The 27,842-nt window shown below is 40.4% G+C and overlaps 1 protein-coding gene across 4 annotated transcripts in view; it reads left to right on the top strand.

Annotated features, from left to right (window-relative positions):
- The window catches only part of LOC114647705 (CLOCK-interacting pacemaker-like), a 169,893-nt gene that overhangs the window by 90,974 nt on the left and 51,077 nt on the right, over positions 1-27,842 (top strand). Inside the window, exon 2 of one of the 4 annotated variants that reach the window (XM_051932737.1) lies at positions 4,867-5,320. The exons of the other annotated variants lie outside the window; for them this stretch is intronic. The gene's annotated coding sequence lies outside the window, so the exon portion shown is untranslated. The remainder of the gene's footprint in view (positions 1-4,866; positions 5,321-27,842) is intronic. 4 annotated transcript variants of the gene reach the window in all.

Here is a 27,842-nt window from a genome sequence, read left to right on the forward strand (position 1 = left end):
AAAAAAAAAAAAAATGAAATAAGCTAGCTTTCCTGTTGTTCGCAACATTTATAGAAGCCAGAGACAAAAGTTTCCCTCAAACTTTTCACCAAGCATTAATTATCGTTTTTTTCCTAAGAATTACAATGTGCATTATACAGACCAATCTCACTTCTGAGCAATGATGTTATGATACTCTCCAAAGCCCTAGCTAGAAGGATTGAGAAAGTGCTCCCTTCAGTAATATCACAAGACCAAACCAGATTTATTAAAGGTAGACATTTGGCTTCCAATCTTCGATGGCTATTTAATGTAATATATTCACCTACAAAGTCCGGAGATCATATTATCTTTGGATGCAGAAAAAGCATTTGATATGGTTGAATGGGATTGTCTATTTAACACTTTGCATAAATTTGGGTTTGGCCCGAACATACAGTATGTGCTTGGATCAAAGTACTGTATACCAGTCCAGAAGCTTCAGTTTGTATTTTAATAGCATTATTTCAGACTACTTCAAACTAGAACGCGGTACTAGACAAGGATGCTCCTTGTTACCATTGCTGTTTGCAATCGCCATTGAGACATTGGCTGTTTTCTTTCAAAATGCATCAGAGATAAAGGGGATTTTCAGAGAAGGTCTTGAACAAAAAAATACCACTATATACAGATGATATGACATTGTATATATCAGACCCACAAAATTCTGTACCTACAGCCCTAACAACAGTAGCAGAATTTCAAAAGATATCTGGACTTAAAATTAATTTGAACAAAAGTGTGTTCTTTCCAGTGAATTCTCTAGCAAACAACATTAGATTGGACACCTTCCCTTTTATCATTGCAGATCAGTTTAAATACCTAAGGGTCAACATCACAAGCAATTATAGAACTCTGTCAGCAAAAATTTGCTGTTATAATGGATCAAATTAAACAAGGTATATGGTCTACCCTCCATCTTACTTTGGCAGGAAGAATTAACATTGTGAAGATGAATATCTTCCCTAAGCTTCTGTTCCTATTTCAAAACATTCCCAGATACATTAACAAATCATTTTTAAGAAATTAGATTCAATCATAACCTCATTTATTTGGAATTGGAAAAATCCACGCATTTGAATGGCAACCCTACCACGACCTAAATCAGAAGGCAGCATGGCTCTACCTCATTTTCAGTTTTATTACTGGGTAGTAATCATAGAAGCTATAAAAACCTGGACATTGACGGAAATAGATGAACACACACTAGCTTGGTCTGCAATAGAAATGAAATCCTGCAGCTTTTCTTTATATTCCTTGCTTTGTACACCAGTACATTGTGAAAGGGTGCGTCCCGGACACAGACAGGCGGACACCGATTTAGCCATCACCCCACGTTTATTTACACTATTATTATACATAAGTCACTAAGTGCACCGCCACCAACAAACCCCAACAGTCTCTCAAAGTCCTGGCTTCTCCTCCAAGCCGTCCCTTCACTACACACACACTCTGGGCCTCTCCTTGCCGCCTCCTCTGACCTCGTCCACCTCCTCACCCGACTCCAGCCTTGATTGCAGGGCGGCGGCTCCTTAAATAGGCGGCTGATTGAGGGCCGCACCCGGCCACCTGCCACATGACTCCCCCGCTAGCTGAGACCTCCTGGGACCAGCGAACCATTCCGGGAGGACGGGAACCCCTCGGCGGCAAGCCAACACACTGTAGCCTAGGGCCCGATCCTGCAAATCCAAAAGAAAAACAAGGGCGGAGGCATTGCCCTGACGCAGCCCCTCGGCTCGTCCTCAGCTGGGCCAACGCTCTCGGCCCCGATCGGCGCCCCGATGCTCCCTTTCTCGGCTTCCCAGCCCGAGCAGTCCGTGCACCCCGCCACGGAATCACCAGTGGGATCACGCTCTGTTTCCACCTCTCCAGCTGCGGGATTCTCCTCTGCCTCCGCAGAGGACGGCCCTTTGCGGGACACGCGCACCCAGCAGCATGTCCTCGCTTATCGGAGGAACTGGCTTCCCCAAGCCGCTTCCTCCGTTTACTTTGGGACGCCGCGACGGTTCAGATCTGCCCATTGTAAGAAGGCAGACCCGGCCCCGCTGGCGTCCGGAGCTTAACGGGGTCGGTCTCCCTTACCTTCCCCGCTGTACCTCTCTGTCCAGGAGCTCCTGCAGTGCTCCGATCCTCTTCTGCCTGCGGCTCTCGATCCGACGCCACTGCCATCCCTCCGGATTCCAGCGTCTCCGCCCGGAGGGCACATCGCTCGGCCGGCGTCGACAGCACAAGGCGCAGTTGTTCTTGCAGCTCCTGCAATATCACCTCCAAGGAGAGAGAAGCAGACGGCGGTGGGCTTACCTCGCGAGTAGTTCCACTCACCGACTGCTCTCTGTGGACACTTCCTTGCTGCCAACTCGGGTTTCTTCTCGGCACGAGACGGACATTCCCTGCTCCCGCCTCTGACCAATCGTTGGCGGGAGGACAGGACACGCTGCCCAATCCCGTGCCTGCTACGAGGAGGGACCTTCGGTCTGCGGCCTCCTCACCCTCATTCCACACTCGAGGGCGAGGTTCTGGGCAGCTCCGCGGCTGCTGCATCTCCTTCCAGGCAGCTCTACTAGCTGCCACCGCGCTCCCAAGCTGCCCCTGAAACACAAAGTCTGAAAGCAGACCGCTCATGGTCTGCGACTCCACATTTCTCTGCGGGGTTCGGTGCACGCCGCCCCTGCGGCACGTGGGTGAGTTCGCCTGCTGTGCCGGGCCTTCCACAGACAATTCACTATATGCAGGTCCGCACCTTGTGCCAGGTGCAGCATCCTGTCGACTACGCCACTGTAGAAGGGTACAGCCCGGACACAGACAGGCAGACACATTACAGTCCATCACCCCACGTTTATTTACACTATTATTATACATAAGTCACTAAGTGCACCGCCACCAACAAACCCCAACAGTCTCCCAAAGTCCTGGCTTCTCCTCCAAGCCGTCTCTTCACTACACACACACTCACTCACTCACTCACTCACTCACTCACTCACTCACTCACTCACTCACTCACTCACTCACTCTCCTTGCCACCTCCTCTGACCTCGTCCACCTCCTCACCCGACTCCAGCCTTGATTGCAGGGCGGCGGCTCCTTAAATAGGCGGCTGATTGAGGGCCGCACCCGGCCACCTGCCACAACATACAAGGTATCGTCAAAATACTAACAACCCATTTGTCCTTCATTCACTCAGAATATGGAACCAATGTAGGAAGCACTTTAAGTTAGAAAATATTTTATCTGTGGTACCTCTACATGATAACCACCTTTTTCCACCCTCTCAGACTTGCACAGTTTTTAATGTTTGGAAAACGTACGGGATTAAATTATTTAGAGATTTATATATAAATAATGTATTTGCATTCTTTGAACAATTACACTCCAAATTTAATCGCCCATCAACACAATGTTTCCACTATCTCCAAATCAGAAACTTTACTAAATTAAATCTGCCCAGTTTTCCTCACTCCCACCTATTTCTATTCCAGAAGTCTTGGGGACTCAGGCAGCATTTCTGTAATATATAAAAACATTTTAAAGTTCTTTCCTTTTAAAGATCCCAGAGCACAGTGGGAAAAGGATCTCTTACTCAGCATTTCGTAAACGGAGTGGAAGTCAGCCACGCACCAAATTCACTCTAGCTCCATATATGCAGAACATTAAATTATTCAACTTAAAATCTTTCTTAGAGCACATATTTCTCGTTTGAAATTGTCTAAGATGTTTCCAGGGCAAGATCCAGCCTGCAAACGTTGCAATCGAGCCCCAGCTTCACTGGGCCACATGTTTTGGGCGTGTACCAAATTAACATCATTCTGGAAGAAAATTTTTAAATGCTTATCAGACAGCCTTGGTGTCACAATCCCTCCTAATCCATTAACAGCTGTGTTTGGTGGACTCCCAGATGGGCTTAAAGTGAAGAAGGACAAACAAACTGCAATTGCCTTTACTTCACTACTTGCATGTAGACTAGTCTTGCTCAACTGGAAGAATCCTATCCCACCTCTTTTAAGCCCGTGGATAACTGATATTATATACTACTTGAAATTGGAAAAAATCTAATTCTCACTTAGAGGAACAGTTCAAAACTTTTTTAAAACCTGGCAGGACCTAATCAGTAACATTTTAGAATAAGCGTTTATATTGGGGGGAAAAGACTTAACAGTTTTGCTCTGGTTGTTGGCATTCGTCTCTTTCTCATGGGTGGGGGTTAATTTGATTTGATTTATTTATTTATAAATAAATAAAATAGATTTGATTTTAGTTTTGCTAAGTTTGATTTGATTGTATTGAATGTTATATGCTTTTAATAAATTTAATAAAAGAGTAAAAAAAAATGACACAAGGAAATGGTAACTTAAGTCATATTTGAATGTAACACTTTGATTTGTAATTTGGTAATGTAGTAAACTAATGTTTTTCAGATTTTCAGGTATTCTGTTTGTCTGTTATACAGAGGGATTTACTCCTAAATATTAATATATTGAATTGTCTTTTCTTAGCAAATGCCTACTGCCCTAGATGTACAATCTTGACAAATTTTAGCTTTTTATCAGGGAATAATGTTTTTTGTCAGTGAGTGAGTAGGTGAGTCAGTCAACTTTGTGATATACGAGGGGGTACCCAAAAATAACCAGTTTCTTTCTCTGCCACGCAATCTGGACTTAGTTGTGAATTTCTCCACTAAGTGTAGCATACTTACAATATTCTGTGGGAGTCTGTCCAAATGGCGTTGCTCAGTATTGTTCGTATGCCATTCCGTGTCTGTTTTTCTTGGTGCTTATTAAACATGTTCAACGATTTTTGTGATGGGCTATCATAAATAACAGCGAGTCTGTGTTAAATTTTGCTTTCTCTTAGGGAAAACAGCTGCTGAAACTGTAGTGATGCTTGAAACTGCTTTTAAAGAGGAAGCTTTAAGTAAAACACTTGTCTATGAGTGGTTTTTGCTTTTCAAACGAGGGGAAATGTCAATTAAAGACCAACCAAGATCTGGCCGACCTTCCACAGTTAGGAATGACGAAAATCTTGAAAATGTTCGCAATACGAATTAAGAAGATCGTCGTCAGACTATTGAAGAGATTTCTGAATTGACTTGTGTGTGTTGGAGTTCTTGCCACCTTCCCTACTCTCCTGATCCTGCTCTGTGTGACTTTTTCTTGTTCCCTCATATGAAAAAAGAACTCAAAGCAAAGCGTTTTTGTACCATGGAGGAAGTCAAAGAAAAATCGCTGCAGGCATTGGACAACGTTCCTCTCCTTTGGGACAAGTGCATTCATTCACATGGAGTACTTTAAAGGAGACAAAAGTTTCAGTAAGTAAAAATTATTAAAACAATGTTATTTTCAATTCCTGTTACTTTTGGGTACCCCTCGTATATATGTGTGTGTGTGCATGCATAAGTGCATAAACAGTACCAGTGGCAAAATATCACAATGCTTTTCAATAGGTATATAATTTCAAAATCATACATCTTTTCTGCCGAAGCCAAAAAAATTGTGAGATGATGCATACAGAAACTAGATAGCTAATCACAATAACAATCAATCTAAGTAGGATTTTATTCTACCAGTCTTGACTTGTTTATGAATCCAGGCTGACTGCAGCACGCAATAGTAATTGCAACCTTATAGATAACCCTCTATCTCTCTTTTTTGTTCTTAATAGTATGCCACAGTTAGCTTCTCTTATGGGTCTTCATTATCAGTAAGCATTCATCAATTTTACAAAACTCTGATGCATCCACAATTTTGGATCTCCTAACAAAGGATGGTGTCAGATTGCTAATTTGTATTTTACAAGGAAACATGTAATTGGATGTGTGTCTGGGTGGCATGGTGGCACAGTGGATAGCGCTGCTGACTCGCAGTTAGGAGACCTGGGTTTGCTTCCCGGGTCCTCCCTGCATGGAGTTTGCATGTTCTCCCCGTGTCTGCATGGGTTTCCTCTGGGTACTTCGGTTTCCTCCCACAGTCCAAAGACATGCAGGTTAGGTGCATTGGCTATTCTAAATTGTCCCTATTGTGTGCTTGGTGTGTGTGTGTGTGCCCAGTGGTGGGCTGGCGCCCTGCCCGGGGTTTATTTCCTGCCTTGCACCCTGTGTTGGCTGGGATTGGCTCCAGCAGACCCCCACGACACTGTAGTTCGGATATAGCGGGTTGGATAATGGATGGATGGATGTCTAATGCAAATGTAATACTATGCAATGTATTTATAGCCTATACATACGCAATCTGGATAAAAGAGCCAAGTGTAAACAGGATATTTAAGATGTGTATTATGTGGTTCAGGTCATCGGCAAGGTGACATCCTTTGACAATATAAGTAGTCAGTCATCAGTGGCTGATGATACTGTCTGTTGACACAAGCTTAGGCTTCAATGCTTTCTTCGTGCATCAGAAAATTTTTCTGATGATTATTTTTGTCAACAATTTTTAAATGAATAGACTGACAACAGTCTGCTCTAAACCTGTTAAGCAGCTTATAATATCCTAATAAATAATAACTGCCAAAATCATAAAAGTTTTAATTCCAACAAATCTTGAAATTGAGTGAAAATTATATGCTTTATTGAAGAAAATACCAAAGCCATCAAAACTAATTGCAGTTTTTGCTGCTAACAGCTTGTGGCAGCGATTTCATTACGAAATTTAAAAACATGGATTTAAACACCTTACAGTGACTTTTTTTCCTAAGAATGGGTTAGAAACCATTCACCATGATGTGGATGCAAATGTGCAAACAGGAACAACTGTATGTTACTCAGATAGAGTAACAGTGTGAAATTAGCAGTTAAAGTGCAAATATGAAAAGAAAAGCAAAGTCCCATATACAATCTACTAAGTGTTAATTTAACATAGTAAGAGTGAATTTAACATTGGCTTTTTTGCTTGATGCAGTTGATTCCCAATAATTTCTTGTTATTACATCCTGTTTACAGTAGGCATTTAACAAAATTATAAAAACATTTTTCACTCATGTTTAATATCATTGTGCCACTTTTTCACTTTTGTCCTTTAGAGTTTCTTTTTGTTGTAAAAATATTGTTCAGTCTCTTGAATATGTATCATGGTATGGCTAAATGTTCCAGCTGCAAAAAGGTTATGATGCTCTTCTCCACTGCAAGGAGTGAATGAAGTACAGTTGTTCTATTCTACAGTTTACATGAATCTTAGAATAAAGCTGCAAAGGACTTGGTTTCCCAGCTGCTCATGGCGTTATTTTTTTGCTAGCAAATACATAAGAAAGTTAAACTCATAAAACTGATCCAGTGATTTCTTTTTTTGCAGACAGATGCATATGATATTGACAGAAGGTGACTTTTTGCATTATGTGCAAATGCAGCTGAAATATGAAAACATTTTTATTATAGCGTATCCCATACATGTACCATAAATGTCTCATAATCTTCATTTACAAAACCTTATTACTACAAAACATTCTGAATAAAAATGGCATGATGGAAATCAGTCTGTTTTTCTGCAGGTTATTTTAGAATGTTATGATGTAGTGAACATATTCCAGGTGCTGTACAGTGGTGTGAAAAACTATTTGCCCCCTTCCTGATTTCTTATTCTATTGCATGTTTGTCACACAAAATGTTTATGATCATCAAACACATTTAACCATTAGTCAAATATAACACAAGTAAACACAAAATGCAGTTTGTAAATGGTGGTTTTTATTATTTAGGGAGAAAAAAAAATCCAAACCTACATGGCCCTGTGTGAAAAAGTAATTGCCCCCTGAACCTAATAACTGGTTGGGCCACCCTTAGCAGCAATAACTGCAATCAAGCGTTTGCGATAACTTGCAATGAGTCTTTTACAGCGCTCTGGAGGAATTTTGGCCCACTCATCTTTGCAAAATTGTTGTAATTCAGCTTTATTTGAGGGTTTTCTAGCATGAACCGCCTTTTTAAGGTCATGCCATAGCATCTCAATTGGATTCAGGTCAGGACTTTGACTAGGCCACTCCAAAGTCTTCATTTTGTTTTTCTTCAGCCATTCAGAGGTGGATTTGCTGGTGTGTTTTGGGTCATTGTCCTGTTGCAGCACCCAAGATCGCTTCAGCTTGAGTTGACGAACAGATGGCCGGACATTCTCCTTCAGGATTTTTTGGTAGACAGTAGAATTCATGGTTCCATCTATCACAGCAAGCCTTCCAGGTCCTGAAGCAGCAAAACAACCCCAGACCATCAGACCATCACACTACCACCACCATATTTTACTGTTGGTATGATGTTCTTTTTCTGAAATGCTGTGTTCCTTTTACGCCAGATGTAACGGGACATTTGCCTTCCAAAAAGTTCAACTTTTGACTCATCAGTCCACAAGGTATTTTCCCAAAAGTCTTGGCAATCATTGAGATGTTTCTTAGCAAAATTGAGATGAGCCCTAATGTTCTTTTTGCTTAAAAGTGGTTTGCGTCTTGGAAATCTGCCATGCAGGCCGTTTTTGCCCAGTCTCTTTCTTATGGTGGAGTCGTGAACACTGACCTTAATTGAGGCAAGTGAGGCCTGCAGTTCTTTAGACGTTGTCCTGGGGTCTTTTGTGACCTCTCGGATGAGTCGTCTCTGCGCTCTTGGGGTAATTTTGGTCGGCCGGCCACTCCTGGGAAGGTTCACCACTGTTCCATGTTTTTTGCCATTTGTGGATAATGGCTCTCACTGTGGTTCGCTGGAGTCCCAAAGCTTTAGAAATGGCTTTATAACCTTTACCAGACTGATAGATCTCAATTACTTTTGTTCTCATTTGTTCCTGAATTTCTTTGGATTTTGGCATGATGTCTAGCTTTTGAGGTGCTTTTGGTCTACTTCTCTGTGTCAGGCAGCTCCTATTTAAGTGATTTCTTGATTGAAACAGGTGTGGCAGTAATCAGGCCTGGGGGTGGCTACGGAAATTGAACTCAGGTGTGATACACCACAGTTAGGTTATTTTTTAACAAGGGGGCAATTACTTTTTCACACAGGGCCATGTAGGTTTGGATTTTTTTTCTCACTAAATAATAAAAACCATCATTTAAAAACTGCATTTTGTGTTTACTTGTGTTATATTTGACTAATGGTTAAATGTGTTTGATGATCAGAAACATTTTGTGTGACAAACATGCAAAAGAATAAGAAATCAGGAAGGGGGCAAATAGTTTTTCACACCACTGTATGCAAAGACAGAGTACCTGGTCAGTTGCTTTTCTCGCAGGCTCTTTGTTCTGCGCCTCAAACCGTGCAAAGAAGTTGTGTAGCTCATCTGTTAGGTAGGCATCACCGTCACTGCTGTGTGGGTTGGGCTTGTAGTTTGTAATTGTCTGAATGCCCTGCCACATATGACGTGTGTCTCTGGTGCTGCTGAAGTGTTTGTTAATCCTCTGCGCATATGCCCACTTAGCTCTCCTTATAGCACGAGACAGGTTGCCTCTGGCCATCCTGAAGGTGGCCTTGTCTTCAGATTTGAAGGCTGCATTTCTGATCTTGTGCAGCTTGTGCACTTCTGTCGTCATCCAGTGCTTTTGGTTTGCTCTTGTGGTAACATCGTTGGTAACAGTAATATCCTCTATGCATTTGGAGATGTAGCCAGTCACAGAGTCTGTGTACTCCTCCAGATTGATGGAGTCACCATTCATAGCGCCTCCCTGAAAATGTCCCAATCTGTCAATTCAAAGCAGTCTTGGAGAACTGAAACAGCACCAACCTGCCACACTCGGATGTTCTTGCGGGCTTGTTTAGTGCACTTCAGCAGGGACTTGTATGCAGGAACCATAAATATGCTGATATGTTCTGAGTAGCCGAGGTGGGAGCGGGGTAGGGTCTTGTATTTTTTTTCAGACTCTGGTCTCATTTCCTTTCTGTTGGGTGTAATACCTCACCCTCCACTTTGTGCAGAAATGGCCCCAGGCTATGAGGTGATGAGCAGGTTTAAATTTAATCCATACCTTCCACTAAGCTTTGCAATTACCCACAGGATTAAGTATACCTGCCAGTTGGTATAGGAATACCAGACTAAAACTCTCTTCCCGTACCCTGGAAGCTTCATTTGCCCTTAATGGACCAGAAGGGCGTCAATACAGGGCTACTACAATTATTTGTTGTAATCTAAATCAGTGCAAAAAAAAATTCTTAATTGATTAATTGTCCCAGACCTTCTCTCCAAGTTAACTACTGGCATGCACGATTTTATATACTATTTTGGAGCAGGCAAACATAAATCCCTCTAAATGTTGTCAAAAAGTCTCCTCAATGTGGGCATATTTGTTCACTATCTAAAACCTAGGTGGTGTTCAACAGCAGCACTAATTGCATTCACAAACACCTGAAGAGGAAACACTCTGGAGCTCCAGTTTCATAAGTAATCCACTCACATTCATTTAGTCGTCCAACAATTGTTCTTTTAGTGATGTGAAGCTGATTAATTTAAGAAATGTGGGCTAGTGACTAGTGTTGTGAGGTGATTGGTTATGTGGAGAAAGAAAAAGGAAGGATAGGAACTGGAGTTTTGGTACGTCAGATAGAGACAGCACGCGTGCAATAAAGAAAGCCCGCTCAGAAGAACATGCATTGAATTCTGTGTTTGTGTCTCCGACCACCAGATCACAAACTCAACATTTACACAGTATTTAAGTTAAACCTGTGCGATACCCATTCATACATCCAGTTTTTTGGAGCCTCGTCACACCTGCCATAAAGTTCTCTACACTGAACATACACCTGGGGACCCCTTACTGCGAGGGAGCAGCACTACCACCTCACTACCATGCATGTTTAATACCTACTTTAATGCATTTCATCATGAAAATGATATCAAGTATTTATCTTAGCATTCTAAATTTTCAGAAAGCAAGAATATAATGAAGTGAATGGATTCTGTGCGGTGATCGCTGTCTCATCTTAGTGTGGAGGAAGTCAGTTTAAGAAGCGTAGTGATTAACAACTGGGTCGGGGAACACTTAACACAAAGCATTTAATGTGCTGCATTAACTTATGACGGGGTTTGACAAAATCTAGTAAATTAAACATTGATTTTAGGAAGAAGTTTAGTTTTCAACATTCTACTTTAATTATGAAGTAAACTGTGAGAATAAAGTGGAAATGTCGACTTTAATCTCGACATAAACGGCGAGAATAAAGTGGAAATGTCGACTTTATTCTTGACATATAGTTTGTTTTTTTCTTCCCTGTGTCCATATTTTTTTTTCTTCACCATGGCCCTAATATGATTCCGTAGGGCTATACCACAAATAGCATTATAAATGCAAGTTGCAGTCCGTATTCATGCAGTTTGCCTAAATGATGGTTTAGTTGGTAAAGATGTCATCACCAAGTTGCACTTGTTTTATTTTATTTTAATTTGGTGAATACTGTGTAATGCACCTGGGCTTGAAGCCTTGAAGTAATAGTGCAACTATCAGTAATAATACTATTATTTATTTTATTGTTATTATTTATTAGTTTAAATATTATGCACTTTAATGATGGTGAAGTTGTTTAAAAAGTCACTTTAACGTGTCAGTGGACAGAGATTGTTAACATTAACAGAAAGTGTAGTTGGTTTACAAAAAATATTTACTATTTATTCCTTTTCTAAGACATGTTCAGTGCAATACAACTTTTGACAAGCACTTCTGGATATTTTACTAAGTCTAAATGCCTCTTTGGATGGTTGAAAATATGTTGTCAAAATTATAGTTTAAGTTTTTGCAAAATTTGTTCAATAAAAAGGTTCTATATTTTGACTGCATCTGTCATGCAACGTGATTCCTTCTCTTCATTAGTGCCACCCCCTTGAAAACTATCACATTATGAGGCCATGCAAACCTGTATTAATACTTGTGTGCACATTAAAATGTTTTTTTTTGTACAATGTACAGTGCTCTTGACAGTGGAATAGGTTATTCTTAGCCAGTAATTGCAGTGGAAAATGTGGTTAACATCCACTCATGCATGGGGAAAAAAATACAGTCGAATACCGTGAAACCGGGATAATTTTGAAAAATACCGTGATATAGAATTTTGGTCATACCGCCCACCCCTAATGTGAATATTACATTGATGTGGTAACCTGCTTATTAAGATATCTAGTAGGCTGGCTTTCCAAAAAGGTAAACATTGCCAATGAACATCAAAAATTTAAAGGTGCACGAACTGATGATATACAGTATTTGAGTATTGTCACCCTTTCTCTTTTTACTAGTAAGCCCGCGATTCGCCAGCGAATCAGAAATCCAAGAATTGCAATCAGTTTCTGTTCTGTCCGATGTCTGGATGGATGACATATCATGGAGGGTGGATGCGTCTGGGAAAATGTCATTTAATGACATAAGCATATCTGTAGTAAAGCGGAGACGTGATTCTGTTGCTTTTGCTGACACCAACTGCTGGCAGAGTGGAGCACAGCAAGTTCAAATTACAGGTTGTGGTGTTCGTGTGCCAGCCACTGAGTCTGGAAAGCCGCTCGCCACTGTTGCAAGTTCAGTTTACAGGTTGCGGTGTTCGTGTGCCAGTCACTGAGTCTGGGAAGCCGCTGGGTTAGAGTCTATGACTGTCATGTGATCTATATTACTGTCACAGTGGATTAGAGCAAGTGTAGCTCACAGGTTGTGTTGTTTGGGCGGGACGCCGCTGCGTTTGACTCTGGACTCTGGGGCGGCCGCCAAACTGAATGACCGCTATGTGATCAATATTACTGGCACAGTGGATTAGAACAAGTCTAGTTTACAGGTGGCTGGCTTGTTGCAGTGCGCGTGACATCCGTAATTGTGTACCGTTGCATAAACCTTGTTTAGTATTAAGGTTTCTTAATAGCATGACTATTGTCCCCATTTTAAGGTTACGACTGTGTTGTGGTAACCTGGCCGGGTTAATAGTGTTTAAATATTCTAATAGGAAATTAATATGCTCAGTTTCGTCTTCAGAATCAACATTGTCAGTACTTCGAAAGAGGCGGCTTTCTCCAGGAAGCAGTGCAATGACTTGGTTATTTATCTGATCAACGTCAATATTCTTTCGACATAATATAGCTTGGTGCGTTAAAAGTGGTATTTCGTCTAATGAGATTGCTTGACCAAACACCTCTGTTACTAAGTCGTCGCAAATAAAGGCTTGAGGGATCTGAATAATATCTGGGTGAAGTTCATATGTATTGGTAAGTTTTCCATCTCCTAGTTGCAACAACCAATTGGTATATTCTGGATCTGTACAACGCATGTTTTGTACTAAATGTAGTTTCTCAAAGTAATGCCAATTGTCTGCGTATTTTAAACTGGACTGAACAATCGCTGAATGCATGGCATGCGGAACAATAGCCAGGCACTGTCGGAAGTCTCCTCCTAATAAAAGTACTTTTCCTCCAAATGGAATATTATTATTCATTAGACGCCTGCGTTCATTGTGTCTATCCATGCGGGCTCGTTTTTGTATTTCCATTAGTTGAGCTGTTTCGTTTTGGAGACGTGACTGTTTTGCCTCCGCTGTTTTAGAAACGCGTTGTAGGTGCCTGCGTTCATCGTGTGTATCCATGCGGGCTCGTTTTTGTATTTCCATTAGTTGAGCTGTTTGTTTTTGGAGCCGTGACTCCGTTAGCTATACGGCGTCTACTGTTAAGAATTATAATCGCAGTTACATTTAATACGGAGCGCTCGTGTATTGTTCCTTTCCATCTGGTGGCGTTTCTGTGTTTTCTGTGCTGTAATACTGTAATGTGATTCAAATATGCTGTGTAGTGTGGACCTTTGGGGTTTCTGTACTGTAATACAACCTTCGAATCCTGCATTAGTGCGCAGTGTGGACCTCTGGGGTTTCCGTACTGTAATACAACCTTCGAATCCTCTCATTTCTTTTTTTGCTCTCTGGCGGGCTCGTCGCAGTGTGTCAGTGCGCTTGCGCTTCGATGCGCCCTGCGCTATTGTTTTGCTCTGTGGCGGGCTCGTCCATATTGTGCGGCAGTGCGCATGCGCCTCGATGTGCCCAGCGCCCTGCGTCCATATCCGGTTTACAACCTTCGGTTAGTAAGATGGATATTCCCATGTGACAAGAAATCTCCAAACAGTAAGAAATCAAATATCTAGTACAACTCTGATTTGCATTGAAACAATTGATCTAATAAATAAGTACAATTAAGTCATTGTTGTTGAGGAAATTGTAATCAAAGAACTGAAGACAAGCTTTTTAAATAAGTAAACTGACTAACACTCACTAATACCAATCAATCCAAAAATCCCTGGTGTAGACCTGTGCTACCACTCTGTTTATGCTTCTGTTTATCTCTGCTAAAAAATCTGTACCATTCTTACTAATCTTAAACCTGATTAAAAATGAGTGAATTAGTGTTTCAAAATTGTCCCTTATATGTGTATGTTTGTGTGGGTTTGTTTGTGTTTTTGTCTTGTGATAAACTGTTGCCCAGTCCAGGGTAACTGCATTATCAAGGCAGCAGGCAATATCTTGACAAGACAAAACCTTTTATTCTGCTGAAATCCAGGCACTTCCAAGCAGGTGGCACAAGTGCATTGAGAAGGGTGGAGACTACATTGAGAAATGACATTATCAGTTTTGTGAAGGTTCGTTCCATTTTCTAATAAATTCCATTTTCTAACTTTAGCTTGACTCCCCCTTATATATATTATAAAATATACTGTTATTGTGTGCCTATAATAAATTATTCCTGTTTTTAGAAGCTTCATGGCCCAGTTCAAAGTAACCACCTTGGGACAAATAAAGTATCTATCTATCTATCTATCTATCTATCTATCTATCTATCTATCTATCTATCTATCTATCTATCTATCTATCTATCTATCTATCTATCTATCTATCTATCTATCTATCTATCTATCTATCTATCTATCTATCTATCCATCCATCCATCCATCCATCCATCCATCCATCCATCCATCTATCGCAGTACGTGTAGGAGCTGTGTGAATTAAAATTGTGTCAACCATGTAGTGTTTTTGCTCTGTATCTTTCTTGGAATACTGTCCATTCAACACCTTGATCTCTGCCATATGCTGCCCCTGATCTTGTCTCAGTAGAGCCTTTGTGAATTGCTATTAAGAAAGTGGTCTTGGCTACCACTGTGTGAATGTATGGAACCAGGTGCAGAGTTGGATGCTTGCATGCCTTTTGTTTCTCTCTTCATACCAAGTGCCCCATAGCTTTGCAGATCGAACATTGATCCCTTCTGTCTGTACCCTTCCACCTGCTCAGCTTTCCTGTCATTTGGAGGAAGGATCAAACAACCGCACACTTTAATGGACACATTCTCAAACTTACTTAGTTTAATTCATGGTTGCAACAAGATAGAAATTATTAAAGTAGCACTGACCGTACTGAGGGAAGTAACCTTAAATAGGGAGCCAGTCTTTTGAAAAGCAAACATAGTCATGGCCAAAAATATTTGCGCCCCTGCATTTCTTTCAGAAACCCAAGTTGCTTCCCTAACTTTGCACCACCATTCTGCCCTCAGAAAGAAAACAAGAAAAAAATCTTGCTTCCTGCCCGACTCTCACATACATATTCAGGTAAGCTCCTGTCTACCTGCTGGACTGACTTGTCTACTAAATGCCTTGTCATATTACACAACATTTTAAATTATTTTCAGTTGGTAAACTTCACTTACATAATTTTAGATAGTTGGGTGTCATCACGAGACACTACTGTAATCACCAGTCACATAGTGTGACATATCCAACAACTCAGTCCAATTAGTCAGATTTGCCCCAACAAGTCATAAGCCAAAGGGACTGACTTTGTGTGCCTGAAAGCTGACAGCTAATGAGCAAGCACGCAGAGGTAAAATGTATAATATGTAGTTATGAGGAATAAGGAACACTGATATTTTGGACCTTTGAAGCAGAAGAGAGACTCTGTTTTTGTATTTTATGTTACAACCACCAGGGGGTCCCATTGAGCCCCAGACCAGAGACATAATAATGCCCAACATGATTCTGGGTTTAAATAAAAGATATTTATCCAAAGCACCCTTACAATATTCACCCGTCTAAAAATGAATAAGCAATACACAATTCAGTTGAATTCTTCCTCCTTGCTTTCTCCAAGAGTATTGCCTGTTGCCTCTCGATTCTGACTCCCAGATGTGAGTTGGCATGGCTTCATTTCAAGCAATAACCAGGACTGCTTCCAGTGTCCCTTTCATAGCTAGTTGGGAATACTTCCGGGTCATGTGGAAACCAGTATTATCCCCTCCCGAGAGCGCCCTCTGGTGGTACTCAAGGAGCTTGACAAGGTTCCACTTCTGCACTCCATTTCCCATGAAACCCTATGGGTGTCCTGATTGGGATCAGCCTTGAGGAACACTGCCACTTTCTGTGTGGGGATATGAACTGTTCCTGGAATCCACATTGAACTAGTCCATCCATTATCGACCAATCCCAGTCGGGACGAAGATTATAGGGCATTCCTGCCGGTTTGTGTCTCCATTCCAGTGGTTCTTCCATTAAGGTATCAAGTCGGGGCAAGAGTTTATCCTCCATCCCTGCCGAGATGCCAGTCCTTCCTCTCAAGGCACTTACAAGGTACTAAAGTAGAATAGAATGTGAATTTCCCCCTGGGATCAATAAAGTATCTATCTATCTATCTAGAAGAAAAAAGGGGTGGGGGAGATTGCAGCTGAACTCGCCATACCTGTAAACCCTTCTCATGGGCCCTGTCTCAGTCACGCAGGTGCAAGCTTGTGGTATTTTAGATGTGTGAAACTGTGAGGCTGTGTCTCCACCCTGTTAATCCCACATATTTTGTGCAGTTTTTTTTAATATTTCAAAAGAATGGTATAATAGCATTAGTGGTTTCCAAAGTGAAGCTTATAGTTTCACTTCAAAGTTGAAACTTTAGAAGATAAGACTATAACTATTGAATATTTAAAAAAAAGATCTAGCTCTTCTTTCTTCTGGGCAGCACGGTGACGCAGTGGTAGCGCTGCTGCCTCGCAGTAAGGGGACCTGGGTTTGCTTCCCGGGTCCTCCCTGCATGGAGTTTGCATGTTCTCCCTGTGTCTGCGTGGATTTCCTCCTGGTGCTCCAGTTTCCTCCCACAGTCCAAAGACATGCAGGTTAGGTGCATTGGCGATCCTGGGGTGTGCCTGGTGTGTGGGTGTGTGTGTGTGTGCCCTGCGGTGGGCTGGTGCCCTGCCCGGGATTTGTTCCTTCCTTACGCCCTATGCTGGCTGGGATTGGCTCCAGCAGACCCCCATGACCCTGTGTTAGGATATAGCTGGTTGGACAATGACTGACTGACTCTTCTTTCTTCTGAGATGGATTTTTAAAAAGAACATGCATCTTGTGCTGGACTCACTGCTTAGCAGTGTCTTCCAATCCATTTTAATCGCCTGTCCTAACCTCTGCTTTTGCTGACTTCTTCCAATGCTTTGCTCCATAACTTTTCAGTTTTGCTCATTTAACTTTATGACTGACTCCCTCCTTGTCTGGCTGGACCCCTTCAATTTAAAATCAAGGTTAAAACCTTCCCTCTTCATCATATATTAATACTTTTATACTGGCTCTTATGACAGTGTTTCATTGGTTAATTGCTGCATCCTGGTCCCAAGACTGTTCACAGTCTTTGTGAAGTTTGCCCAAGTGTCTGTGTGAATTTCCTCCACATATTCTGCTATTCTCTCAAAGAAGTACTTGTTAGTATGTTTAGTTTGTTTAAAACAGCTCAGTTTAAGTGAGTACATAGTCATTTATCAGTGTTCATAATTGAACTGTTAATTACATATTGGACTTATAAAAGTGAATATTGTTATGTTGCGCTGACGCCCTGCCTGGGGTTTGTTTCCTGCCTTGCACCCTCTGTTGGCTGGGATTGGCTCCAGCAGACCCCTGTGACCCTGTAGTTAGGAAATGGCGGGTTGGATAATGGATGGATGGATGGAATATTGTTATGTGTAAAAGTGGCCTAGAGTGGAATGTTATCTTTTCCAGGAATCTGCCCGGTTTTGTATCTGGTGTTACCTTTGGTTCCCAGCAGCACTTTTGTGTTAATCATTTGCAAGAAATGCATGATGGATATTCATCTTGCTTTGATTCACACACACAAAAGAATGATAAAGATGTTTGAAATCTCCAAAACAGAGCTAAAAAGCTGGCCAAACTTCCTACTAGCTTGACCATATAAAGCTCACTCCCAGGCAGCCTGACTGCCAAATCAGATGACTGGCTTTGGTCTGCACTGGGGCAAATGGAACTTTGGCTTTGAAAGACCTAAAATAATAAAATATAAAAAAATATTCCAAAATTCCCCAAAAGGTAGGGGATTATCATTGAGCCCTGGTCTGTGTAATAAAGGACAACAAAAAGAAACTTTATTAAAAAAAGGATTTATTGGCAAAAATTGAACAATAACCAAGAAAATCAAAATAAAGACAATATTAAACATACAACACTCTCTTCCATGCAATCACCTTCAAATGAACCACAAAGAACTTGCTTTGCCAGCCTACCTTTATAGGCTGGGCAGAGTTCATTGCAGTGAGGAAATGATGGCCCTGTCTTTGATTGGTCCATCCCCAAAGCACAAGTAACATTAAAGATCAAGATTACCCTCATATAAACTAAATAACATAGACAATTAACAATATTAACATAAGTTATAGTGATTAATTAATAAAAAATGGAAACAAATTTAAATGCCATGTTGAAGCATGACATAGCCTTTTGTGATGTAAATCGATGCTTAAAGGTGGAGATAGGGAGGAGACATGAATTAAATCTTTGCTGCAGTAGGAGGCAGCATACAGGTCATGAGTAGAATTACTGGGGCTATGTCCCAAAGCTTCCTGAGAATCCCAACTCTTTAAAGGATTTTAATGGATCAGGTGCAGGAATACCAGAGTCTGATACAGGGAGTTTCTAATGCATTTCATTTTGCAGATGTACAGCATAATGACCACTTAGTAAGCATGCAACATTCACTTCCTAGGTCTGATCAGCCTGTGGTGGGTCTCCCTCAGCTGAGGGCGTCTTGCAGTAAAGGTCGAAACACCCTATGAGGACAGGGCACAAAACTGATCATGTGTCGTACTGGTGGAAACAACACTAAGTGGTCATTATCAAATCATCCTGCCCTACTCAAGGCAAGAGCTGTCCTGAATCCTCAGGGATTGTAACACCAAGTCCTTTTAAACAAACTATCATCTCCTTAATTGGACTGTATAATGTTATGTAGAAATTAATTGATTAATGTCTTTTTTGTTTATGGGTACTAGTTTATCCTTTTAATTTATTTACCAGGAAAGTGGAAAACTTTCCCACTAGACTTATACACCTCCTTGTTATAACCCAAATAAGGCACCAGTTTAGGCATTTATTCTCTTTTATAAACACTGGTAAGACTTAAGGTTTTCTAAATAACTCAAATATGAAGATCAACTCTGGTATAACTTCTAATGGGCCAAATATACTTTTTTTCAAAAAGTGTTCATATCTCGACATCTCCATGTGCTCTGCCTTTTACTGCAGCAGACAGGAGGGATGTATAATACCTTTGGCAGTCTCATTCACCTGCTAGTGAAAATTTAGGTTTAAGGGAAAGGAAGATTAAATATGATAAATGAATTGGTGTAGTAAAGTAAAAAAATATGTGGTGAAGATAATCAGGCTAAGGTAATGTGGGCACTTCTAACAAAAGAGAGACAGAATAAGTGAGTGAAGAAGTGAGCTGTACTGAAGGTGGAAGAGAAGCTCAAAAAATAATTGATGCATTGAAAGTTGTGTAAATAAAAAGATGAGTCCATATCCTGTAAAAATGTTTAAAACAAGTTCATAGAGAGTTAAAGGGTAACTCAAATACACCCAGTGTTGACATTTAGCGCACTTGTCTGTGCTTTTTCTCAAAGACATACTGTATGTTATTCTGATAAATTTAAATAGTAGCCTGTTTAATGCAGGTCATCTGTTACCACTGGGTAACAACACTGTTCCTCAAGATTTATTGTTTTATTGTTTATTATATTATTGTTTATTATATTATTGTTGTTGTTGTTTGTCTCCATGAGGAGTAATTATGGGAAACCTTTCCACAGCAGCATCTTTTGTCCCTTAATCAGTAAACAAAATGGAAATTACAAAATTTCTTGTGTATGTAAGAAATATTGTAGTATTGTTGAGAAATTATTATCACTAAGAAAAAGATGCTATGGTGCAACTTACAGATATACATGCATATTGATTTTGAGCTTCCTTTTCATGTAGAGCCAATTCCAGTCACATAACTACCGGAATACTTGTCTGATGCTGAAATCCTGAACAGTGAGCTCATGCTGTCTGTTGTCACATCAATGAATGACTTCAGGATTTTGCTTCACTGTAGCAGATGTGCTTACTGTGATTTGTCAAGCCCATCTCATCAAGTGCTTTGAAAAAAACTCGAAGCTTTTAAAAAAGGTAGCCAATTTATGGAGTAAAGGTCACAAAAAAATGCTTTTATTCATTTCAAACAGTGTAAGCTAATGATCAAAATCCTAATCAAATGCGATTGCCCAACCAGTATGGGTTGCATTGGCTTTGTGTTCATTTTAGGAAGGGTTTGTGTGTTTTTGTCGGATGATGGTTATGTTTGTGCTGTCATTCTGATTGTGTAATCACTGTAATCTACATGAAGAAGGGGCTGTGGGGGTTGGTGTTACATCTTTCTCTCTTGTGAATGAATGTATAATTGGTGACTTTTTTCTTTGGCAGATCTCCTGAGCTGCAATCACCAAATCCCCCCAAACAGGAGACCTGCCCCCTTGAATCAGTTGCAGACTATAGGATAATCCTTTGGTTTTCAGATGAGGATGAACGGGTGGGGATTGTTTGTGTCATGTCTGACAGTAAGCTCTGTGGCCTATTAAGCTGACAGGAACTGAGTTTGTGTGTGTAAGACCACCACAGTGTGTGCCGAGGAGCGTGAGCAAATTGACAGTGATGGTGAGCACATGGCCTGTAGTGTGCTGGAAAAGAGAAAGAGCATGAGGAGAGCCACAGTGGGAGGAGAAAGAAAAGCAGAGGGTGGAGAGATCAGATGGGCCCTGTGTGTGAGAAAGAGAGGCACACCAGGCTACAGCACGAATGCTTCGTCATTCAGTATGTGTTTCAGACAACTGTCAGCACAGCTACAATATTGGTTTTCTCCTCTTAACATAGAAATAGTCTAGAAAGAGCAAGGGTGACCAAACTTACCTTCACATAAACCAGCAGGGCTATACGAATGCTTGTGCATAAATAAAGAATGACTTCAACAGCACTTTGGTGCAGAGTTACAAAAAAAAAAAAGTTGTAGGAATGCTGTGCTGGGTTAGTTTAAAATCTTATTTATATGTTGTCTGTGTAATTACCAATCTAGATATTAGATTAGATAAACTTTATTAATCCTAATTGGAAATTCAGATGCATACAGCTTCAGAAACATAAAAAAACAAGGATTCATAATCACAGGACAAATAATACAGCCAATCAATTGATAAATAAATAAATGGATAGATAGATAATAGACAGATATTGTGCACATATTTCAAAATGAATCTTAACAAGTACATCAGGAGGAAGAATTGATTGCCTGATAGCGGTAGGCAGAAAAAAACCCCAAAGGCCATGGTGGAATGAGCCTATGGTTAAAATTGCTCATTGAGAGCACCTCCTGGAGTGGATAGAAGGGATTTTTCATGATGACATTTAATTTTTCCACCATCCACAACAAGTTCCAGTATGTCCAGAGGTCACCCTGTGATGGAAAAGGGTTTCCTAATACGTTTGTTCAGGCATTGTGCATCTTTTGTGCTCAAGTTGCTTCCCCTTGAATTAGTTGTAGACCATCAGTTGTAGACTGATAGAATATTTCCATCACCTTGCAGCATGCATCAAAAGACCTGCCCTTCTTATATAGCGCCAGTGTGTAGTTAGACTAGTCCAGTTTGTTGTTTATGTGAACCCCCAGGTAGGTCTGCACCACTTCCACATCCTCCCACTGAATGGTAACTGGTCTCAGAAGCTTTTTGATTTGTCCTCCACAACCTTCCTGTACACTGACTTGTCTCCATTATTAATGTAGCCTATGAGGGATAAATCATATGAAAATTTCTTTTGTTGGCAAGCACTGGTATTGTGCTAGAAGTCTGTTGTATAGAGGGTAAACAGGAAAGGAGACAAAACAGTTCCTCAAGATGCTCTAGTATTACACACAAGCATGTCTGTCAAGCAGTCCTGAACCTCACAAACTACTGTCTGTTGATTAGGTAGTCCATGATCCAGGAGATTGTTAAGACATCAAGATTCAAAGCCTTGAGCTTTTTCCCAAATCAATGAGGCATAATGGTGTTAAGACACTGGAAAAATTAAAGATCCTCCCTGACTGTGGTGTAAGTGGGAGCAGGCTCTCTGGAGGATGTAGATGAGAGCATCCTCCACACGTATATGTGTCTGATAGGCAAACTGCAGAGAATCCAATGTTCTGAAACCAGGAGTTGTAGTTGTTTTAGAAAAAGCCTCCTGAAGGTATTTAAGAAGAATAAAGTAAGAGCAACTGGCCTGAAGTCCAAGGGATCATTGCCCATTCTTTAGTACTGTGACCACACAGGATGCTTCTTCAAATTTTGGGAAAGGGATAACAAGAGCTGAAGGACCCCGCAGAGTTTGCTGGCACATGTTTTCAGCACTCTGGGGCTGATTCCATCCATTTCTGAAGCCTTTTTATGCAAAGTTTTCCAGCTCTCTCCTCTCTTGATCAGCAGAGATACACCATTCAGGAAGTGGAGGGAGGCTGAATATTAAGTCATTACTAATCCTGCTAATGTATGTAACATGAATAGTCACAGAAACTCCCAGAGCATGACAAAAGTTCAATCTCTTTGTTTAGACTTGTGGTTAAAGAGAAATGAGATGCTTCACCAAACTTTTCAGGGACCCCACCAAATTAGAATACACAGTTCTGTTTCTCCTTTTCAGTCAACATACACACTCTGTCTCTCTTTCATTGGCCTTTCTCTGAACCACTTTAGAAAGTTTGGGAGCCCATTCTATGAGAAATCCTGTAAACACAACTGGACTTAATGGATTCTTTTTTGGAAGAATAGACACAGTTTTAGAACTCTGTTTATTGGACATTTCTCCATTTGTGACTTGCGGAAGTGATCCTTTTAGCAGTGCCTGTATCATCACAGTTACATGAATGGTTGCCAGAAGGACATGTTCAGCCCAGCATAGAGTACCTTTTCAAATCCAGGGATAATTGTTTAGCATATTCTAAACTGATTTATTTGAGAGCTTGACAGTCTTTGTGTACTCTTTCCTTCTGGATTGTTGTTTTTTTTTTCCATGATGACTAGAGTAGTGTTTTGGCCAAATCTCTAGTCCAAAAAAGAGAACTTATTGACACTCTCTCTAGATATTGGTTATACTCTGTGCTGGTCATGTGACTGGATGGGTTGGATCTCTGATCCTCTCTCTGACCCTCCCGAGTCCCCTTCAAGGTATGTATTCATGATAACACACTTCTAGCCACAGGTTGAATTGAAGGCAGAGTATCCGTTGCATCTTGATGTCTCACGCCCCCACTAGTTGTTTTCTACTGTACATGCAGCTTCTGTTACACAGTGCCTGTGGTATATTCGTTAGGCTCTAAAATTATTGGCTCCTTTGATAAGGTTGGGTGCAGTTCAATAGGTTGAATCCTAATATTTTATGGGGGTTAACTAATTCTAATGGTATCACAAAAATTAAGCAAACGTCTGTTTTTATCTCTGTTGTTTGGCTTTATTTTTCATGTGACGTGGGGCCTTCATATACAGCTACAAATGACTCTTTATGAATTTCATGCATCAGAGAGTGCCTGTTTCAGTGAAAACTACCTGAACACGCATCTGTTTCTACTATTCAATTTCTCAGTGAAACTGACTATTTTCAGTTCAACTTTTTAATTGTTTTTAAAGTTGAATAACCAGAAAGGAATGTAAAAAGAGAAAAGGCTGAGGTAACCGAGAGAGAGAGAGACTGTGGCCATTTGCAGAAATCTGTCTGATAACAGGTTCACAAGAAAGGGGTTTGGTGTACTTATTGTGTGGACAGAGACTTTGCCATCACAAATTTCAGGGTTCTCTGAATTTCTAGAAATTAAAAGAAAGAAACCATGGTGTAAGATGGTGTTGGTTATAGAATGAGTGTGTATGAAGGATGTGGAACTTTTGTTTTTTTTTTTTTGTTTTGTTTTTTTCTATGACCCATGTATTTGTCCAGAGAGTTTCCACAAATTTTCATTATGATCGTGTATATTCCCCAGTATTGTCATGGACAAACACCACTAGCCATCTCTGTTCACAGATTGACATTGTGGTAACTGCTGCCCGCAAGTGTGGTGGCAATTGAAGCAGTTAAAATATCTTTAGGATGACTAACACCCATGCGGGCACTTCGCAGCTCTGCCACTCACGTATGGGGAAGCGAATGTACAATTTAAACAGATTTTCATGGGAATTGTTACATATGCATAATAGACCTATTTTATATTACAACAAGTAATTAACCACATTAAAAATAGTAAAACGTAATAAATTGAAAGGAAATTATATTTCATGTTGCGTTAGAGGTATTCGTTGCGCTATACGTTTTGGCTTTGAAATTAACACGCAAATACTTTTTAAACTTACACTTTTACTGTAAAAAATGTTTTCCCCTGTTTCCCACATGTACAGGACAGTTAAGCACACCAAAAATCTTCCTTTTCTCGTTTCTTTGCAAGCTTCGTCCTCTTCCATCCGACTCTGGCTTCCGGAGTAGTGTCCGCTGGCTACTTTTTTTATAAGGCACCCGGAAGTGCTCCAGGTGCTCATTGACCTAGTTCTGGCAGCACTTCTGGGTGTGGTGGAACTGCTGCAGTTAAGGTCTCGGCAGCAGCTGCAGCACACCCTGGTGGCGCCCACAGAACCCTACAGGGCTGCTCCAAACTCCAGCTCTCATGGAGCCCTGCTTGAGGCACCACTGCAATCCAGGGGGGCTGCCACCTAGCGCTCCGGGGGTGGTAATGCTCTGGATACACTCCATCCCCTGGTCCTTCCAGCGTTAAGGCATCCCAAATGGGCAAGGGCCCCAGTCAAATGCCACACTGGTTATTAAAGTGTGTAAAGGTTATCATAATTTGGGATGTGCGTACACTAGGTTTTGTAACTCAAATTTATTTTTGGTGTACACATTTTCATTTTTTTTTTTTTTTTTTATAAATGCATACTTTCATTCTTTCATCCAAACAAACTTTTATAAATGATATTTCTGGTCTTGCCTTCCGCCTCCAGCAGAATCTTGCTGTAATCTGTATAACTACTTCTGTTCCTCCAATAATCAAGTATCTTCAATTAACTAATTTGCACTGTGTCTCTCTCCTGAAGGCATTACCCTTTCATGGCATTTTGAACCAGCAGCTCCAAGTGTCTATGTTTTGTCAGTAAAATCCATTGTTGTTGCTCTCTGAAGCTGAAGTTAGACTTCTGCAATCTTCCTCCAGCACTGAACAAGATGTGTCCATTAGGGAAGGGTTTTGTTCTTTTTATTTTCAAGTAGCTAGTTATGCTTTGTTCTGATTTTAGAGATTCAATCTCTTTACTGAAACTCTGGTCTTGTGTCATCTTTATGTAGTAAATAACAGCTGAAAGGAGACCCTCCACTGTAAGCTCTCCTTAAATCCTTGTGTCTGAGTGGGTATTAGTTACAAACCTCTTTTATTATTATTCTTTTAATGTTATTCTGAACACGACTTTCAGTTTACTGTATTTCCCTGTTAAAGCTGTACTGTAACTTGGAACAAGGGCTTGAGTTCTATAGTAAAAGTTTTATTTATGAGTTACATCAAAGGTTAAAACGATTCCACCAGAGCCAACTCTGAAGAAGACCTTCTGCAGACCTCTTACGGGAAGATTGAGGTGAATTATGTTTCCCATTGCAGTGTGAACATGATTCTGGAATTGTTAACTCTGAATTTCCGTAACTCTGTTAAGCTACAAAATACTTCCACTTATGTGCTGAGATATGAATCCAATTAAAGGTGTTCATGGAATATATCCACGTCTTAAAGTGATTTTCTCAGTTTTTGGGCTTCTATAAATTGTTTCCTAGTCTAGCTCCAGGTCATTTTCTTTAATTATGCCAATCTGAATCTTGTAGCTACCAAACACAAAACAGCGTTTCAGTGGTGTCATGATTTATATGCAGCTGGCTATTTTGCTGTATCTGAATTTGATATGATGTAGGTAGGGAAATAAAATGTGGAAATATCCTTACAATTGCTTTGTTGCAGATAGGCCTGGATTACACTATACTTTTGTAAAGTGTTAAATCAATCTTCTGTTTGTGTTTTAGGCTTTCAAATTTTTTTCTTAGCAACTCTAAAATTTTCCGGCAGTTCCAGATCATTTTGTCACTATGGTAACTCCACTAGGTATTGGCCATTTGTATACCTTTCAGTTTTTTCATTTATGTTAGGTAGAATGCCCATAGGGGACTGGGCGGTCTCGTGGCCTGGAACCCCTACAGATTTTATTTTTTTTCTCTTTTTTTTTTTGTTTTTTCTGTCCACCCTGGCCATCGGACCTTACTCCTTTTCTATGTTAACTAATGTTGCCTTATTTTAATTTCTTATTTTGTCTTTTATTTTTCTTTTCTTCATTATGTAAAGCACTTTGAGCTACTTTTTGTATGAAAATGTGCTATATAAATAAATGTTGTTGTTGTTTTCAAATCTTTGAAGCACTTCACTTTCTTCTGGACTTTCTGCCTTCTCTTAGATAATATCTAGAGACGTAACATCCCATAAAGCATACAATTGTTTTGGGATATGACCTTCCTCATCTAGTTAATATGTATGCGTGCGGTTTCTGTTTTGCTAGACATTAGTACTGGTGCTTGTGCAGCTCAACCAAATGTAAATTCTAAATCCACCATTGCATCTCTCAGACACAAACTGCCTGTAAAAACCAGCTCCAGTTAGTACTGAGCGCACCGTGTTATCTATGCCACCTTGTGAAGAATATGCAAGCTATAGTCTCTATGGAGTTTCAGTGGCCTTAATTTCAATTGTTTTGCTTTGGATACCATACATTTTGTAGAATTACCTTTATTGTGTTGCATTTGGTTATTATAGGATTTGTGGAACAAAAAGTGTCAAGATTGAGTTTCTCTTTCCTCAGTGCTGGTAGCTTTTAATTACTTAGTTTAAAAAAGAATCCTCCCTCCCTTTGAGCCCCCATACTCACATCCATGGTCAGAGATGGCTCTATATTTACTATAGGGGCATGGGATTGTAGCTTTTTTCAACAGTGTCTCTGGGACCATGTGCTATAAATAAAACGTCTTAAAGGGTCATTTCACAATGCGTAGTGTTATGTTGTCTGCTCTTTGAAGGTCTTGGGGAAGCACCCCCATGTAGAACATACAGTAATTCCCTCTATGATGTTGCTTCTTCTGTACATGCTTACAATACTGTACACACCACCCCATTGGTTTTAATGTTACAGAAATGTCTTGGTGAATTTGGTTGCTGCTGCCAGTGCTGAATTGTCAGGATTTTATTTATTCTTGAACATCAATATGTTTATAAATCACTGAAACTATTAAACACACCTCAAAAACCATTCTGTATTCAAAGACACAGACTTTTCCCACTCCAAATATACTAGCCAGATTTATAAGCTTGTGGTTGCTTGGTGCTAAAGGGAACAGGCCAGGCAACAAAAGAGCTTGAAATAGGTCCTAAAAAATCTCTTCATAATCCCAGTGTGGATAAACAACTGATAGGGGTGCTGTGTGAAATATATGTTTAAAGAATGCTCTGAAAGTAGTTATTCCACATATACAGAAGTAAATGT

Source organism: Erpetoichthys calabaricus, chromosome 1 (assembly GCF_900747795.2).
Source record: "Erpetoichthys calabaricus chromosome 1, fErpCal1.3, whole genome shotgun sequence".
In the NCBI taxonomy this organism is placed as follows: domain Eukaryota; kingdom Metazoa; phylum Chordata; class Cladistia; order Polypteriformes; family Polypteridae; genus Erpetoichthys; species Erpetoichthys calabaricus.